This window comes from Pristis pectinata, chromosome 34 (genome assembly GCF_009764475.1).
Source record: "Pristis pectinata isolate sPriPec2 chromosome 34, sPriPec2.1.pri, whole genome shotgun sequence".
Classification (NCBI taxonomy): Eukaryota; Metazoa; Chordata; class Chondrichthyes; order Rhinopristiformes; family Pristidae; genus Pristis; species Pristis pectinata.
This window is the reverse complement of record NC_067438.1, coordinates 18,568,468-18,587,467: the sequence shown is the minus strand read 5'-3', so window position 1 is coordinate 18,587,467 and position 19,000 is coordinate 18,568,468. Positions and strand designations below refer to the sequence as shown.

Sequence of the window (19,000 nt, the reverse complement as noted above, 5' to 3'; positions counted from 1 at the left end):
CAGTACCCAAAGAAGGCGTCCCCTCACTCACGCCATGAGAAAATGAACAGTGCCTTCCCTCGAAAAATTGTTTGCAAAATGTTGTCGAGCATTCTGTTGCGGCAAGAGGATGTGAACTGTAGGACTGGTTTTGTCGCTTCTTCAGTGAACGAACGAAAGGGACCAGTAAAGAGTCTGCGGTTGACAGAATCCGATGTTCTCTTCAGTAACGTTATCTTTATGCACCAAAGGGGGTGACTGTGGTCTCTGTAGCGTAATGGACAGCGTGTTGGACTTGTAATAACGTGTGACCAAGTAATTCAAAGGTTATGGGTTCGAGTCCCAGCAGAGTCGGTATTTTGTCCGAATTGGTTCCAAAGATAAACAAGATCCGAATTCGAGTGGGTGATGACGTCATCTGACGGCGGATAATATCGGAAATCCAGGTCATGGTTTGAAATAATCGAATCGTTCGCGATGACGGACAGGAGGTGACTATTTTCTCTCAATGTCCGAGTCTGTGGAACTGTTCGGAAGACTTCGGTGAACAGAAGTATATTTAAACTGAGCAGCACCAAAAACACTCACGAATGAGGAAGCTTTAATTACAGAAATAAGTGAAGTAAAAACGATCAAAATTTGAAACAGAATAAGTATAATTCTGCAACTTTGTTACACATCCTAAGAACATTGAGGAATGTAAATTGTATCATTGTTAAGGTTCTGCACATGTCCGTCTTTCACTACTCACACAGAGGGGAAGCAACGGACAGAATTCTATGCAGACCTGGTTGAGAACCAGCAGTCAGACTGCAGAGAGTTTGCAGCGTCAGTCCCAGGGAAATGTAGTCCCCAATTTTAACGCATTCAAACCATCAGCTACCACTCCCCTCTCCTCCGATGGAACCGATTTCATGCCGGTCGCATCCCGTTACCTTCTCTTCCCACCTCGTTAAATAGACAAAAACCATTAGTTTCAATGTCAGTACCACCTGAGGGAGTTTTATTGCACTGGCTATTGATCCCTTTGTCTATTTTATGTCACCTGTTAGGAATTCTGAATCTGTGGTCAGATAAAACATAAAAAGTGAAGGTAGCAGGTGAAGGGTTAGAGGTGGTGCAAAAGGAGGGAAAGAAGCGTTCAGTAAATCAGGCGGAATTGTCACTGCGGTGAATCCGTTAAAGGATACGGTGATACAATGTTTGGAAGTAGACCGAGCAGGGAATCTGAAAATAAAAACGTGCAGATTCTGAAGCAATTCCCTCGCCAGCAGACGAACAAGAGAAGTTAATGCAAGGTGCATCTCATTATTACAGCTGTAAGTCGGCGCGAGGGCTCTGTGGCTTAACTGGTCAAAGCGCCTGTCTAGTAAACAGGAGATGCTGGGTTCAACTCCCATCGGAGCCTTTCCTTTATGAGGTGAGTGCAATGTGATGAAGGCGTGCTCCATGCAAGCACCGCACCACCTTTGACGTACCTCCAAACATAAAACAAAAAGCAACAGAACAAATAAAAGAAAGCCTCCAAATCTTTACAGGACTGTTGGTGTCTGCGGAGCAAGAAACAGGACGAGTAGTTCAAACAATGCCTTTGTTTAACCGTTTCCTTGCGTTGTTGCGGTGTGCTGTTGGTTTTGGGAGACAATCATTTGCATACGCGACCGTGTCCTGCTTTGTGCCCTTGCCCTGCTCCTGTTGACAAACGATCCCATCCCGCGTTACAACGGTCTTTTGGACCAGACGGCCGAGCAGTTTGCTCTGTATTTCAAGACAGGGTAAAAGCAACGCTGCATATATGAGCTGGAATGCGGATTGATATTGAATAGATTTACACCCATTTACTTTGATTAAATATGGGCCACAATCTCTACCTGTCCAAACTCTCCCACAACAACTAAGGACTGCTCTTCAGACCTGGAATGATATAATTGACACAGGCACGGTGATTTGTGACTTTTTTAGATTTTGTTCAGCAAAGCATTTCTCGATTCATTTGAAAACTGCAGTAGGTCATATTGATTCAGCGGGTATGAACCCAATGGCATTGGTGGGATTCGACCCATGCCTCGGTGGAGAATGGAGCCTTACTCCAGCACCTTCGACCGCTTGGCCTCACTAATGCACAACGAAGTTGTTTTCGTTCATTAGATAACAAAGCTCATTGGTTGAACATGTTAATCCTGAAAATTATGTGCCCTTCGTGAGTGCTTTGAAATTCTTGGTCACAGAAAGAGTTCTTGAGGCTTGATGCGCCTTCCCGTTTCCCAACCCATTCAATATCTCTTCAAAATTGGCCGGAGGGAGCAGTAGTAAACGGTTATCAATTCAGACGGCCGGGTGGCAGACCACGGAGTTTTCCAGATCCCAGTGCACGGAGGCTAATTTTCATGAATATTCTCAATGACCACATGGGTCTCTTGGATGACAACGATATATTTCAGCGGATGCAAAGAAAGACCTCATGACCCTATCTACCTCTGCTGTTACGTTCAGTGAACTTTGGGCATGGACACCAAGATGTACATAAAGTGACCTCTTAAAGTTCCTCACCTGAATGACGCAATGCCAACTTCCACGGTGTCGCATTGCATATAATATCACTCACATTAGCAGCGATTCAAGAAAATCTCTTCTGGACCCTTTCTGGAATATTCACAACCGTTCCAAACTGTGCGATCAGATATATGCACAGACGTGCAATATTGGCCGAAGTTTTCATAAAGTCTTTATGACTAAAGAATGTTTACCTGCCGTTGCCTTCTCTGCAATCAGCAGAAGACGCACCGCACCAGAAACTGTGCCTTCTGAGTCCGGGTTGTTCACTTAAGGAAGTAATAAAGATTACCATTTCGAAACATGGTTTATGAGGGGATGAAATACCACATAAACTGTGTATGTACATACTGTGAGGAGACAGATTCCGGGTAAAACGTGGCATTATTTCCTGAACTATAGAAGACAAATTTGTCGAATTTTTCTTCAGAACATGTTTGAATTACAATGATCAGAATTCAGGGGGCTTGTCAAAATTGCAATATTAACGGAATTAAAGGAGATGCGTAAACTGAAGACAACCAAAAATATGAAACCTGTACCCACACACAAACAACCTTACTCATTGGAAAGACCGAAGTGCACCCAGACTCTCCATCATTTAATGAGGTCACGGATGATCAGACTGTCTGCTTAATTCTGTATTCCAGACAACCCCCTGAACGTATCAGCCCCTTTTTTCAAGTATTTATCTCCGCCGTTTTTGAAATAATCAAAGACTCAGTACCCTCAACATTTTCCCCAACAGTTTCACAGATTCGTACGCTCTACGAGAAAAGAACCACCTGCTTTCCGTGTTCAGTTGTAAGTGTCAATTATTTCAAACCATGACCTGAATATCCAGATTTTCTAACATCAGGTTACCTCATCGCCCAGTCGAATTCTGACTTCGTTGCAACGAATTCGGACAAAATGCCGACTCTGGTGTGACTTGAACCCACAACCTTTGAATTACTTGGTCATACATTATTGGAACGACAGAGCCCACAGATGCCCGCTTTGGTGCATATAGATAAAGTTACTGGGAAAAAAACATCGGATTTCGTTAAACGCAGAATCGCGTCCGTTCCCTTCATTCGTTCACTGACGAAGCGACCAAACCAGTCCCACAGTTGCCATCCTATTGCAGGACCGGATTGCTCGATAACACTTTGCAAACAATTGATCGGCACGAATTTCCGATGACGCAGCAGCATTTTTGAGTCTTCTCAGAAGAGACCAGTGTGCGTTTCTCCTCTTGCAGAGGGCGCCGAGCACTAAATCTTCTCCAGCCCCGCTGGATTATCGGGTAAGTGCCCATCAACACATTAACAACTCCTGCACATTGACAGCAGAATTCAGGAATTCTTTCAATTCCCGCAGGAATAAAAATAAGATTCAGAACAGAACCCACAACGTGTCACTGCTGATGGTCCACGTTCTCAGAATAAGTTGCAGTGTTTTCCCTTTTCTAATGAAACTCCAGTTAAGATCTCTGAATAGATGCACATTCTCAAATCGTTCCCTGAAACAGGCAGCCTGATGCAACATTTATCAGCTGAAAGACGGAAATGGGCAGAAAATCTCATGAAGCAGAGAAGGGCGACTGATATTCCGTGAGAATGGATGGAGATATCAGACTATGGAGCAGTGATGGAAGCGGAAGAACCGCACAGGAAGCAGCAAATTAAATTCACTTGGCTGTGGCTGTCGTAAGATGGATCAAAATAGAGGAAACTAACAGAAGGAAGCTGCGATGGCGGAGTGGTTAAGGCGTTGGATTCGAAATCCAATAGGGTTTCCCCGCGCAGGTTCGAACCCTGCTCGTAGCGCGTTTAAGGTTACAGTGAATTTTCACACCGCTGAGATCGGCTGAAAATCATCTGCTTTTGCTATTGAATCGATTGCCTTCCACTGTTTCACTGATGCGTTTGAGGTGGCACAGTAGCACAGCGCGGTTACAGCGCAAACGATCAGGGTTCAATTCCCGCCGCTGTCTGCAAGGAGTTTGTCCGTTCTCCTCGTGAATGCGTGGGCTTCCTCCGGGTCTTCCCGATTCCTTGCACCTTCCAAAGACGTTCGGGTTGGGAGGATAACATGGATGTGACTGGGCGCCATCTCGTTCGACCGGGAGGACCAGCTGCTGCTCTGCATAATTAAGGTTTAAAGGTATGTGGGTAAAACGAGGAACAAACTTGTGTTCACTGGGAGAGAAAATAACTGAAAACTACTGGATTGCGAGCAAAGAAGTCGGAACATTCTTGCCAAGTCCAGGGTAGTTGGAATACCTTCGAAGCCATGCTTTAAATCACCGCACCATTCAATTGCAAAACACCGTTTCCTCACGTGATGTAGTTTGCTTTCAAGTTAATTACACGTTAGAAGTCCAACGCGTCCTTCGTTGCGCCACTGAGCCCAGATGCATTAGACCCGGGTTCGATTCTCACATCCTGTCAGGGTGTGGTGCGCAGTTCCGCCATTGACTATGTGGGTTTCATGCAGGTTCACCGGTTTCCTACTGTGATCCGAGGACACTTTGGTTAGAAGCTCATTGGCCACCGTAACGTGTCCTGATTGTGTTGGTGATGGATGGCATCTGGGTATCATTGATAGGAATATGGAACGAATAAAGAAAGATTGACTTATGTTGGTGGTAAACGTTTCTTCCAGACTCTGTGGCCGAAAGACTTGTTCTCCTGCTAGATCCCTCCATGCCCCCGTGAATTAATCGCTGTAAGGCTCGCGTTTATGCAGCACAGTCGGCTTTATCAGCATCACAGTCGGTCGGAGAATATTTCGGAAAATCACTGGGGACGCATTAAATGAAAAACGAGCATTATCAAGAAATAATGACCGAAATCACAATTCATGTTCAATTTCCATTCCAATGCTTATTGTTCATGTTGAAATATTTGAACACAAATTGTTTAGAAGATATACTCCTGATCAAATGTGGAATTGTGCTAAAATAAATGTAAAGAGGAGATATGATAGCTGGAGGGAAAGGAAATTGGAGTTTCAGAACTTTCAGACGTCATCGACACATGGAAACATACTGTCTTTGATCAACAGAGCAATCTGACATTCCCTGGCGTCAGGCAGCAGCACTGTTTCTATTATTTGTAGGTTATTTTCATTCTTTTCATTCCATATTATCCTTGTAATTCCAATTACAAATATAACTTCTAAATAATCCACATCTCATACAAAATGTATGTAATGATTCCACATTCAGCAAGGTCAACATCAATTCAAGCTCTTACCTCTGAGGTAATGGTCATTTGCTGCTTTAGCGTCTCCGGAAGTGTAAAATGTCGGGGAGAAAACCTTAGCTCATCGTCTCTGGATGGACTTGAACCACCAACCTTTCAGTTAACAGCCGAACGCGCTGGTCCATTGTGCCACAGCAACGGCTGATGACAATGCTCATCGACAGACAATCTCACGGTGCAGCGACACAAATCAAAAACTTAATTCTGTTTCCTATTCTCCGCTTTCCCTGCTAATTGATTGCACAAGATGTCTATCCCTTAACAACGCTATCCAATTGATGGATCAGAATCAATCAGAATTAACCATACAATATCCCGTGTGACGGGTTCTCTGTTATTTTCTCAAATTAACGAGTTGGTCATATTTGATTCAGAGAATCGTTTCCTCGTATTCCCAAAAGAACTGTGAAGCAGCTCAGTATCAGTTAAAAGTAAAAGTGAGAGCGATGAAGAGAAGGGAAGTGTCAGAGACGGTCCATGTGAAGGTGGAACAAGGTGGAAATTGGCAGAGATCGGAATTAAAGGTTTGACCTCTATGTTAGGGAGCAGCACCAATGCAGTATTCAATGTACTGAAAGAGAGTTGGGGAGGGGGCTCAAGCGGGCCTGAAACAGATCTTTATTGTCTCCTTGTTTCTCGTATTCAATGTCTCAAATAGAGTCATGAAGTGATAAAGCACAGTAACCGGCCTTTCTGCTCAATACTTCCCAGCTAACGAATGAGAAAAAAAACTGATCTCGTCTCATTTGCCTGAGTTGGGCCCATATTCCTCGAAACATTTCCAATCCACGTAACTGTCTGAATATCTTTTAAATAGTACTTGCACCGGCCTCTCCAATTCCTCTGGCAGCTCATTCCACACACACACCAACATCTGTGTGAACAATTTGTCCATCAGATCCCATTCAATCTTTCCTCTCACCCGAAATGTATGCCCTCCATTTACAGTCCATCCGACCCAAGAAAAAGAGACAGTAACAATCCAACTTATGTGTGGCCCTCGTTATTTTATAAACCTCAATAAAGTCACTCCTCGGCCTCCGAAGCTCCAAGGGAAAAAGCCACAGTTTATCCAGTTTCTACTTATAAATGAAGCTGTCCAGTGACGGTAACATCCTTGTGAATATTTTCCGCACCCTCTGCAGGTTAACGATGTATTACCTGCAGCGAGTCGACCAGACTTACACGCAGTTCCCCATGTGCGTGCTCACCAACTTTATGCACAGCTCTCGCGTGACGTCCCAACTTTGTACTCAGTACTCTGACTGATGAGAGCAAGCGTGACAAACATCGTTTCCACCAACCTGTCTACCTGCGTCGTCAAATTCCGGAAACTGTGTACTTACCCTCTGAGATCTCTCCGTTCTACAACACTCCACAGGGAGTTCTCATTTACTGCCGAAGTCCTACCCAGGTGTAACATCCCAAAATGCGACATTTAACATCCCAAAATGTGGAACTCCACTGGTCACAACCTTCCAATAAAATATACAACACTCCACTACCGGACTCCTCCTCCTACCATCACGCCAAATTAGCATCCAATTGACTTGTTGTAACTGTGTCCCATGTGATTCAAACCTCCTGACCAGTGTACCACGCGGGACCTTTGCAAAGGCCTTTCGAAAGTCAATATTCCTACAAATGTCCACCGTTCTCGCCTCATCGATCTTTGGGGTCATCTCTTCAAACTTCATCAAATTAGTGAGGCAGTTTGATCGGCACAAAACCGTCCTGACCCTCCCTATTACCAAATGCAGGTAGATCCTGTCTCTCGCAATACCTTCAAGTAACTTCTCCATCATAAATAGCTTCATCGGCCAGCAGGTCCCTGGCTAATCCTTACAGCGCTTCTGAAGTAAAGGTTCCACACCAGACATCCTCCCGTTTTCCGGTAGATATACCTTGGTTAACGACGTTCCAATAATCTCTTCCCGGGACCGATAAATTTCTGTTTTGCCTTTCCACAAAGTCAAAGGCTACACGTGGTCAGACCCGGGAAATTAACCGCCATTATATGTTTTAAATCTCCCAGTGTTTCTTTTTTTTTGTCATGTGGATGTGATTGAAGACATCACGATTCGCTTTTCTGAACGTCCTAGCTTCCATGATCTTCTCCATGACATTTCCATTTAAGACCTCTCCCATCTCCCTTGTGACTCCACACAAAGATAACTTCAGTGATCCTTAAATGTACATTCTCGTCCTTGTTACCCTTAATATCCAGACAATAACTAAGGATTCTCCTTGACCTTTCCCAATAAACCTGTCATGTCCTATTTTCGCCCTCCTGATTTCCCTCTCAAGTTTACTCCCGCATTCCTCATGCTGCTTGAGGGCTTCATCCCAGTTGCGCAGACTTCCTTCATTTTCCTGACCTTTCTCAATTCTCTGCATCAAACATCGATCACTATTTCTGCCAGCCTTAACCTTCATTCGAACAGGAATTGTGAGTTTGATTTCTTCGACCGGTAAATTCTTTGTGCCAACTGGTAAAGACTTTCTCATTCTTTTCCCATTGATAACTCATTCTGTTCCTCCGGACTATAAACCCACTCGGATAGGATTGGACCGAAATATCCCAAAGTCGATGTTAATGAGTAAATGTAAGATCAAAGAACGGGGCCGAAGGAGAAGAATAATATTTTCACTCACAGATCGGGGTTAAAAAAAAACATAAAATTTATTTCTCTCTCTCTCTCTCTCTCTCTCTCTCTCTCTCTCTCTCTCTCTCTCTCTCTCTCTCTCTCTCTCTCTCTCTCTCTCTCTCTCTCTCTCTCTCTCTCTCTCTCTTACTGAGTGCAGAGATCCATACTCAGCCAAATCACCAACTGCCGGTAATCAGTAAGAGTCCAGTTGTTGTCTGGAATCGACGCGTTTCTGAAGTCCCGGCATGTTTTTTCAGTCCTGGCCGGCAGATGAGTCTATGGAGAGCATCGAGAGACTGAGGTTCCCTCCTGCATGAAACCACAGAAGATTAGCAGGCAGGTGTATTAAGTATTTCGGAAACCAACTGGCAGTTTGTCGGTTTTTGCAAGGGGATTGGAGATCAGAAACAGATACATTCATTTAATACAATTGTATAAGTTTGAGAGGCCGCCCCTGGAGTAATGTGGCGGCTGGGAACGCATGGACTAACCTAACTCTCGGGATGGATGTGCGTGCTGAAAACAACAGCTGATGAAGTTAAAACTGGACTGTTTAGAATACATCCTGAGGGGTGGCCATTCTGAACAGTGTGAGGTTCCAATGGACCATGACTGATGAGATGTTGAGATGTGTCCTTTTGTCGGAGAGGAACTGTTGAGGAAAAATAATTGCAAGTATGATCCTTTAAGACTGAGGTTAGTTTGAAGATCTGGACTCTTCATGGTCGCTCTCTGAAATTCTCCACGACGCAGAGTTGTGTAGGTTGTCACCGGACTACTTGCAGAGGACATGGATATATTTCTGAAAGATCAAGGAAATCGAGACTCTGTGGAACTGGTAAAGAGCAGAGGTTGGGGCCTGGGGCAAAGCAGCCAGGATCATATTGAGTGGCCGAGCTGTTGGCAGCTCCCGTTGACGTGTCAACCGCAAGTGACGTCTCCGAATTCTCTTATCCAGAAAATCGTGAAACCCACGGGACCGAGCTCCCCGAAAAATGTTTCATTTAGAACGTGACTTAAACTGTCTTGAAATCTCTGTTACCACACTTCATTTAAACAAAAATGTGAACAAAACTGTCACCGACAACCTGCGCAAATGGCACCAACGTCACTCTGTCCAACCAATGGCAAGTGGTGAGAAGATGTCACAGACTCTCCTCTCCAAAGTCCCTTCACTGATAACCGCCCGCACTCTGAGTCGGCTGCATCCCAAGCTGCTGTGAGAGAACCGCGCTGTGATTTTTCAGCTTTTTTATCCACTCAAACATCTCCGGTCCTGTTAACTGGAATGAATTGACGGCAATTTCAAAAGTCAAAATTACAAATCAGCAGATGTCAGGTATAGGATTCGAACCCACGCCCCCAGTTGGAGACCAGAACACCCCCGTTTCAACGGAAGGACTTTCATTCCTTGAGTCTGGCGCCTTAGACCACTCGGCCACCCTGACAGCCCTACATAACCCTCTGCACATCCGACACAAACGGTTTTGTTTGAGAACAGACCAAAAACATATGTTGGTAAACGGTTAGGCAGGATAGTTTGAAACCGCAAACTGTACTGCCTAAACATTATGCTGTGATATCTCATATTCAGCCATCAACTCACCGAAACATTTCACGTGAGATACCACGAGAATGAGAAATGTGAAATCATTACCAGTTCAGGCCACGTATAGGAACGTTATTCGGTGGTCAGCAGTTGCCGGCAGGTCCAGATTGCTCATTATATGGGTCGGTGAAGGAATGAGATCCTCTGCCACGTCAAACCCCGGGCAGTGAGACCGTGCGGTCAATGACTTCGTTCGCCCTCGAGCCCTCGGCCATATCCCGCTAGCTTCTGCCGCCTGCTGCCAGTGATCTGCAACAACTGCAGGTGCATAAACAGATCGGAAAGTGTCTTGAGTGGAAGGAAAGGGTCACAATGTCCAAAGAAGAGGGAGAAGGATCAGAGGGCAGCTCATGTTCTGGCGTGGACTCTGTCAGAACTGCAGGCAAGCATGACTGGATGCAGTGCAGGGACAGGTGAAGTATCAGAAATCATCACCACCTGCACGACAAAGTCCTCAGATGGCGAAGTATCCAGTGTGTCTTTAACCGTTTTAATTCCTTCAGTTTGGTAATGAGACGATTGAATAAATAATCGAAAAAATAATGAAGTCGACCCGGAAAAATAAAGATGACTTGTTTTGTCGGAATATAAATAGTGCATCTCCCCTCTACAAAGGAAGCCTCAGACGTATGATGGGCCAACCTGCCCTCATGTATCTGGTCACCTGAACACGAAGGATGCACCGTTCTGCCAATAGATAGAGCCGGAATGTGTGAGGCACGGGGAGTCCTGGCTGTAGGTTAAAATTATCAGCGGCTGTTGCCCGTCTGGTCCATGTGTCTTAAACTATGAGCGCCGAGAGCAGGTTTCGAACCTCCGTGGGGAATCCCTATTGGATTTCAAGTCCAACGCCTTAACCACACGGCCATCGCAGCTCTGCCTACGTTTACTGTTGCACTGTATCGGAGCTACGGTTGTTGAGCCTGAAGTGTGGGTTAAAAAATGTTTTGTTTACAGCAAGAGAGAGAGAGCAGTGAAGAGGGTGAGTCATCGGTTCGATCCCAATAGACGGAATGTAAACAAACTGAAATAAAACAAAACAGTTTTCTTTGAGAAACAGCGGACTTGTGTCTGATATCATAAAACTCAGTTCACACACAAGATTCCTGCAAAAGTGGGCCTCTGTTCTGTTAACTGAACTGATTGGAAATATTCACCAACAATGTAAGCTGGACTGGAATTGTCACTGCCATCTGAATATCATGGTACTATGTTAGTTCATTCAATTCTTCATGTCGAACTATGACGGTCACCAATTTCTTGTAGTTTAGCGAAATGAGCGTCGACATTATTCAGACCATAAAAAAGATTTTAATGGAGGCTGACAGGGCAGGTATTGGGATGTTTTAACCAGTGAAAGAGTTACAAACAAGGGGACGGAACTCTAAGATAAAGAGCAGGCCACTTGAAACTGAGGCATCTAAAATGTTCTTCACGCACAGGGTGGTGAAGCTCACGAATTCTTTCCCAGGGCAGGAGATGGAAGCTGGATCATTGGAATGATATGGAATGGGTTGGATGAATATTTGTTGGAGCAGCAGTAGAAGGGTTTAGATAAATAGCCTAGAAGAAGATTTTTGACCAGGACCAACTGGTTCAGCTCCATCTCTCATTCCGCTTAGTTACTTCCATCGTCCTCTTCCTGAACCTGAAAGTCTTCTGTCGCGTCACCGTCGAACTCTTCCACTTCACCCCTGCACTGTCTGTATTTTACTGGTTTTCAGTCCCTCCCTGCCTCACAGCTTACCAAGCATTCTCACTCCCCAAATGTCCAACCCGACATTCCTCCTTCTGGGCTGTGACTGCATTCACCGTTCCCATCAGCAGATGACTGCATATTTGGGAAACAACGGTGTGAATAAGGGACGAGAGAGTTAGGGTAGGCTGAACCATGATGTACCTGACAGTCGAGAGGCACAGAAGAAGATCGCGAAGGGCGATAGGACGAAAAATTTGTAAATTGGGGAAGACATGTGATCTGTGGAAGGACGTTTGTTCAATGGCCAAAGCTAGGATGGGGCAACACAAAGTAGGTGGCCAGTGGGAGAAAGCAGGGAGGGAAAATCAAGAGTTAAAATGCTTAACGGTCGAGAGTGGGATTCGCCCCCATGCCTCCAGTAGAGTCTGCGACCTTAACGCAGCACTTTAGACCTCTCGGCCATCCTGACGACGACAGTTAGCGAGAGGACTAATTTCATTACTGCAGACAAGGAAAAGATTAAGGTGCATTGACGTTTCCGGGGGTGGATTCGGGGAAAATATTCTTCATTTTCACCCCTGTGCTATATTTCAGAAGCACGTGATTAATTTCATGATCGACGGATGGGCAGAGAATAGAAGGGAATGCACCACGTGAAAGCAGATAGGTTAAGTTTAATACGGCGTCTTGCTGTGAGAAGATACGATGGGGTGCAGGTCCTCTCCATCGTGCTGTCCTGTTCTGCACTGTACAGAACGAGCCCCATTTCTGTTAGATTATCGCTGTTTGACATCAACTCACCGAACTGATCCTTCTCACAGGTTCACAGCGGGACTGGGCCAGCAACAGGTGACCAACACCTGGCTTCACACCTCGGACTGAACCAAGCCGTCTCCATGTCCATTCGTCCGTTGCCGTCTGCCATTCAATGTAGCCTTACTTCCGGAATTGTTGTAACCGGACCTGGCTACACGGAACTTATCCATGAGCCTACGACACCGAGACCGGTCCTTAAGGAAGAAAAACGTGTGTTTAGAATCCTACCCCGATGGTTATGCAGTTCACTGTGGTGTCTCTTCCTCTGCGATCTGACCTGCTGAATGTGCAGCACACTCCGCCTTCCCAGAAGCAGCTCCTCCCGACAGTTTGAGCAGCTCCACCCCGATGTTTATGAGAAGGTTTGCAGAAATATAACACAGACAAGACACATGAAAAAAAAGTTACGTGAAACGAAAAGACGGAGTAACCGACGAAAACACGATGAGGGACACTGCTCGAAGCCGAGGCTCTGAAAACGTGTGTGCTTGAATCAGATGAGATAGTTGTGGTGGAGGGAGTGAGCGACAGAATAGAAGAGAAACCACTTTGGTAAAATGACCGTGACAGGATTCGGACCTGCAATCTTCTGATGACCTTGCCTCAAACACCGAAGTCAGACACCTTATCCAGTAGGCCACACGGTCGCGCTCTGTTAAAACAGCCAAGAGAAAGAGCTAAGAAACCTGCTGGAGCCGATGTCCTGCGGGATAGTGAGAAGGAGGGACGCATCTCTCAAGCACAGAGAGAATTAACCGCTGTCAAGAGTTTACACATGTAGAATGATTCCGCGATGGAGCTGAATGTAGTTACACAATCAACAGCATTTTCATCCCGGTTAGAAAGTTGGAAAGTTCACTTTTCCTCCCATGCCCCTTCCCTCTGACAGACACAATGCGTTCAAGCTGGCTCCATGAGATGTATGGAGTGAGCTGTTTCAGGGTTGTAATTAATTGTGAGTAGGGAGGACCACCTGAGGCAGACATCACGTTGCCTTCTCCGTGGACCATCTCTAGCAAGACGCGGTTTCTCTCATAAATATCACCAGTGCTGTGTATCATCCGACGGAGTTGATCAAGGAACGAGTGAATAGAAGTATATTTCAAGTTGTGCAGCACCAGGAACAGGCACGAATTAAAAATCTTTTGATACAGAAATAAGTGAAGCAGAAACGATCAAAATTTGAAGCAGAATGTGTATAAGTATGAAATTCGGTTACAAATCCGATGAACACTGAGAAATGTAAATTGTATCATTATTAAGTATCTGCACATTTCCGTCTTTCACTTCTCACACAGAAGGGATGCAACGGACGGAATTATATCCAGATCTGGTTGAGAACCAGAAGTCATACTGCAGAGGGTTTGCCTGCATCAGTCCCATGGAAATGTGTACCCGAAGTTGAACACATTCAAACCGTCAGCCCCTACCATCGTTGGAAGCGATGTCATGCCGGTTGCATCCGGTTACCTTTTTTGCCCACCTTGTGAAATAGACAAAAACAATTGGTTTCCATTTCCGTACCACCTGAGGAAGTTGGAAACCACCGGCTATTGATTGTTTGTCCATTTTCTTTGACCTTTGAGTATTTCTCTTGAAGCTGTGATGGGATCAAACATAAAGAGTGGAGGTGACGGTCGGGGGTGTGAGGTGCTGCGAATGAAGCTAGGAAGCGTTCAGTAAATCAGGCGGCATTGCCACTGCGGAGAATCCGTTCCTGGATGCGGTGATAAAATGTTTGGAAGTAGAAGGAGCAGTGAATCTGAAGGAATGAGCAGAATCTGAAGCAATTCCCTCGCCAGCAGCTGAACAAAATAAGTTGATGCAAGTAGCATCTCATTAACACAGATGTGGGACGGCGCGAGGGTTCCGTGGCTTAACTGGTCAAAGCGCCTGTCTTGTAAACAGGAGATCCTGGGTTCAACCCCCAGCGGAGCCTTTCATTTATGCGGTGAATTGCCGTGTGATGAAGATGGGTTCCAGAAAAGCACCTCCAAACATAAAACAAAAAGCAACAGAACAAAGAAACAGCCCCCAAAACGCAACAGGTCCGTTGGTGTCTGCGGAGCAAGAAACAGGGCGAGCGTTTCAAGCAGATGACGTATCCGATGACTTTTTTTTCCGCTTCCTCGCATTTATGCGGCGTGGTGTTAGTTTTGGGTGACAATCGTTTGCAAACGCGGCCAAGTCCTGCGTTGCGATCTTGATCAGCTCCTGTTGACAAGCAATCCCACCCGGTATTGAACAGGACTTTTCGACTCGAACTCCAAACAGTTGGCTGTGTATTTCAAGACACGGTAGAAGCAGCGCTGAAGATATGAGGTGGAATGCAGGTTGATATTGAATACTGTTGCTCCCATCTGTTTCTTATAAATATGGGCCACGATCACTACCTCTCCACAGTCTCCCACAGCAACTCAGGACTGTTTTGCAGCCCTGCAGTGACAACATTGACACTGACACCAATGCAGGATCATTGTAACGGTGATTTGTGATTTTTTTTAGATTTTGTTCTGCAAAGCGTTTCCAGTTTCATTTTTAATACTTCAACAGGTGATATTGGATGCAGTGGGTTTGTACCCAATGGCAGTTGTCGGATTCGAACCCACGTCTTCGTGGAGACTTGAGCCTTAATCCAGCGCCTTACACCGCTTGGCCACCCTACCGCACAGTGGAGTTGTTTTTCGTTCATTATATAACAACGGTCATTGGTTGAACATGTTAATCTTGAAAGTTCTGTGCCCCACGTGTTGGATTTGAAACTATTTGTCCCAGACACAGTGTTTGAGGCTTTATGCGGCTTCCCGTTTTCCAATCCATTTAATATCTCTTCAAAGTAGACCGGAGAGAGACAGAAGTGGTCAACGGTTTTCACGTCAGACGGCAAGGTGGCAGACCACAAGGTTTTCCAGTCATCAGTGCAGTGACACTAATTTACCTGAGTACTCTCAGTGTCGACATGGGTCAAAAGGGTTCAACTCAGACATTTCCGGCGGATATACAGAGTGATCTCACCAACCTATTTACCTGTGTTTTTCCGTCCAGCGAGAACCTGGGCATGAACATCAAGGTGTTCCATAAAGTGTGCTCACAATGTTGTTCATGAAGCAATCCGAGCTTCCGTTGATTGAAATTGCAATTGACATCGCTCACATTGGCTGCGATACCAGAAAATCTCTTCTGGACCCCCTCTGGGATATTCACAACCGTTCTAATGTGTGTGAACACATATGAACAGCAACGTCCGATATTGGCCGAGGTTTTCGTGAAGTCTTTATGATTTAATGACAATTACTCGCCGTTTACTTTACTGCAATCAGGAAAATATGTACCACACCTGAAACTGTTCCGTATGCATGGTTCGACCCGAGCCCTTTCAGTCTGGGTATTAATTCAAAGAAGAAATAAAAATTACCATTTCGAAACGGAGTTTCTGCGAGGATTGGGAACAGCATAAACTGGGCTCTTGTATATTATGAGGGGACAGGTTCCGGATAAAAATTGACGTTATTTCCTGAATTATAGAAGGCAAATTTGTCGATTTTTACTTTAGAAAATGTTTGAATTACAATCAGCAGAATGCAAGGGGCTTGTCATAACTGCAACCTTAATGGAATGGAAGAAGTTGAGTAACTGAAGACAACCAAATATATAAATCACTTACCTACACAAAAACATCCGTGCACATCGGAAAGACCGAAGAGCACCCAGACGCTCAGTCACTTAACTCTGCATTCCAGCCAATCTCGTTGTCGTATCAGTCCCCTTTTGTCCAGTATTTATCTCCCCCGTCTTTGCAATAATCAAAGACTCGGTACTCGTAGCAAAAGAGCCCACAGTCGCCCCCTTTGGTGCCTATAGTTAAAGCTACAAAAGAGAGTATCGCATTTCGTCAAACGCAGACTTGTGTTCGCTTCCTTTCATTCTTTCACTGAAGAAGCGACAAAACCAGTCCCACAGTTTCCATCATACTGCAGCACCGGATTCCTCAATAAGATTTTGCAAACAATTGGAGGGCACGAATTTCAGATGACGCAGCAGCATATTTGAATCCGCGCAGAAGAGACTAACGTGCGTTTCTCCTCTTGCAGAGAGCGCCGCTCAGTAAATATGTTCCAGCACCGGTGAGAAAATAACTGACAACTACTGGATTGCGAGCAATGTCGGGAACATGCTTGCCAAGCCCACTGTAAAAGGAATACCCTTTCAAGCCGTGGTTTTAATCACTGCTCCATTCAGTTGCAAAGCACCGTTTCATTACACGTAAAGTGGTTCAGCTTGAAGTAAATTGCAGAATAGAAGTCCAACGCGTTGTTGATTGCACCAACAAGCCCAGACGTATGAGATACATGTTCAGTCCTCACCTCGTCCTGTGTGGGCGCGGTGTCCAGTTCCGCCTCGCACTGTGTGGGTTTCCTACATGTTCACTGGTTTCCTCCCATGTCCCAAGGACACGAAGGTTGGCAGCTTCTTTGGTCACCGTAATATGTCCACAGTGTGTCGGTTATGGATAATTGATAAGAAAAGGATATGTGAATCTGGGGATAATTGATAGGAATATTGGAAGAATAAAGAAAGATTGGCCCTTTTTGGTGGTGAACGTTTCTTGCGGACTAGGGGGACGGAGAAGCCTGCTTTCCTGTTATATCCCTCTCTGCCTCCGTGACTTTATCGCTGCAAGACTCATGTTTATGCGGCGCATTTTGTTTTTTCCAGCATTGCAGTCGGTGGGAGAATATTTGGTAGAAACGCCGAGGACCCATTAAATGATGATCGAGCATCATCAGTAGAATAATGACGGGAATCACAATTCTTGTCCAATTTCCATTACAATGCGTATTGTTCATGTTGAAACATTCGAACATAAAATTGGGATGATGATTTACTGCTGATCAAATGTGGAATGAAGCTGAAATAAAAGTAAAATGGAAATATGATCTGTGTAGGGAGTTCAAGTTAAAGTTTCCAAGATCTCAGACGTCATCGACACATTGAAATGCTGTCTTTGACCAACACAACAATCCGGCATCCCTGGTTCCCTTTCAGCGCAAGGAACCAGCAATGTTTTTTTCTTTGTTTTTTTTTCATTCTTCAAAGTTCACATGATCCATATGATTTCCATTACAAATATAACTTGCATATCATCCACATCTCATGCAAAATACATGTCAAGTTTTAGCAGTCACTAAGGTCAACACGATTTCAAGCTCTCACCTCTGAGGAAATGGTGATTTGCTGTTTCAGCGCCCTCAGAAGCGTTGAATGTCGGGGAGAAAACCTGGGATCACCATTCCTGGGTGGGCTCGAACCACCAACCTTCCGGTTAACAGCCGAACGCGCTGGCCGATTGCGCCACAGAGACAGCTGTTGTCAATGCGCATCGACAGAAAATATAACGGTGCTTCAACACAGATCAGAAACTTAATTCCATTTACCATTCTGCGCTTTCCCTGCGAATTGATTGCTAGAGGTTTCGGGAGCTTTATAACGCTTTCTCATTGATGGATTAGAATTATGTATAATTAATAATTTAAATTCCCGCGTGGGGAGTTCTGAACGAATTATGGCTATTTCAAAGAATCGCCTTCGTCGGTTCTCTGCTGTTTTCTTAAATTAAGGATTTCTCAAATATTTGATTTCAGAGAATCATTTTCTCGTGTTCCCAACAGAGCTGTAAAGCAGCTCGCTGTCAGTTAAAGGAAAACTTGAGAGCGAGAAATGGAAGGGAAGTGTCAGACAGGGACCATGTGAAGGTGGCACCAGGTAGAAATTGGTAGAAATCGGAATAAGAGCTTTGAACTCTGTGTCAGTAAGCAGCACCAAAGCGGTATTGGATGTGCTGAATGACAGTTGAGAGATGGGGGTCAAGCAACTATGAAACAAATCTTCATTCTCCTACTCGTTTCTCGGATTCAACGTATCTCATGGAGTCATATCGATCTTCAACAAGGTAATTGGTCTTTCGGCCCAATACGTCCATGCTAACGGATGAATCTCCCTGATCCAATCAGATTTGCCTGAGTTGGGCCCATATTCCTCGAAATCTTTCCCATCCAGGTGCCTGCCTGGATGTCTATTAAATCTGTACTTGCACCCGCCTCTGCTCTTCCTCTGGCAGCCGCTTCCATAAACATACCACCATCTGCGTGAACAATCTGTTCATCAGAACCCCTTCAATCTTTCCTCTCACCTGAAACGTATGCGCTTCATTTTAATTCTAGCTTACCCAAGAAAAAGAGACAATAATAATCCAATTTATCTGTGCCACTCATGATTTTATAAACCTCTAAAAGTCACTCCTCACACTCCGTTGCTCTTGGCGAAAACGCCCCAGTTTATCCAATCTCTCCTTCTCGGTGAAGCTGTCCAGTCAAGGCAACATCCTTGTGAATATTTTCTCACCCTCGACAGGTTAACGACATCTTCCCTGCAGCGAGTCGACCAG

At 45.0% G+C, this 19,000-nt stretch overlaps 5 non-coding genes across 5 annotated transcripts; 3 read left to right on the top strand and 2 right to left on the bottom strand.

Moving 5' to 3' along the window:
* Positions 1–1,313: 1,313 nt before the first annotated feature.
* trnat-agu (transfer RNA threonine (anticodon AGU)) lies at positions 1,314–1,387 on the top strand. The gene has a single exon. It is a non-coding gene; the product is annotated as a tRNA-Thr (tRNA).
* Positions 1,388–4,261: 2,874 nt separating this feature from the next.
* trnas-cga (transfer RNA serine (anticodon CGA)) lies at positions 4,262–4,343 on the top strand. The gene has a single exon. It is a non-coding gene; the product is annotated as a tRNA-Ser (tRNA).
* A 5,421-nt stretch (positions 4,344–9,764) lies between these two features.
* On the bottom strand, positions 9,765–9,879 carry trnal-caa (transfer RNA leucine (anticodon CAA)). Its single transcript has 2 exons — positions 9,842–9,879; positions 9,765–9,810 (listed from the first exon to the last, which is right to left on the bottom strand). It is a non-coding gene; the product is annotated as a tRNA-Leu (tRNA).
* Positions 9,880–14,420: 4,541 nt separating this feature from the next.
* Positions 14,421–14,494, top strand: trnat-ugu (transfer RNA threonine (anticodon UGU)). Its single transcript has one exon. It is a non-coding gene; the product is annotated as a tRNA-Thr (tRNA).
* Positions 14,495–17,843: 3,349 nt separating this feature from the next.
* On the bottom strand, positions 17,844–17,917 carry trnan-guu (transfer RNA asparagine (anticodon GUU)). Its single transcript has one exon. It is a non-coding gene; the product is annotated as a tRNA-Asn (tRNA).
* Positions 17,918–19,000: the final 1,083 nt, after the last annotated feature.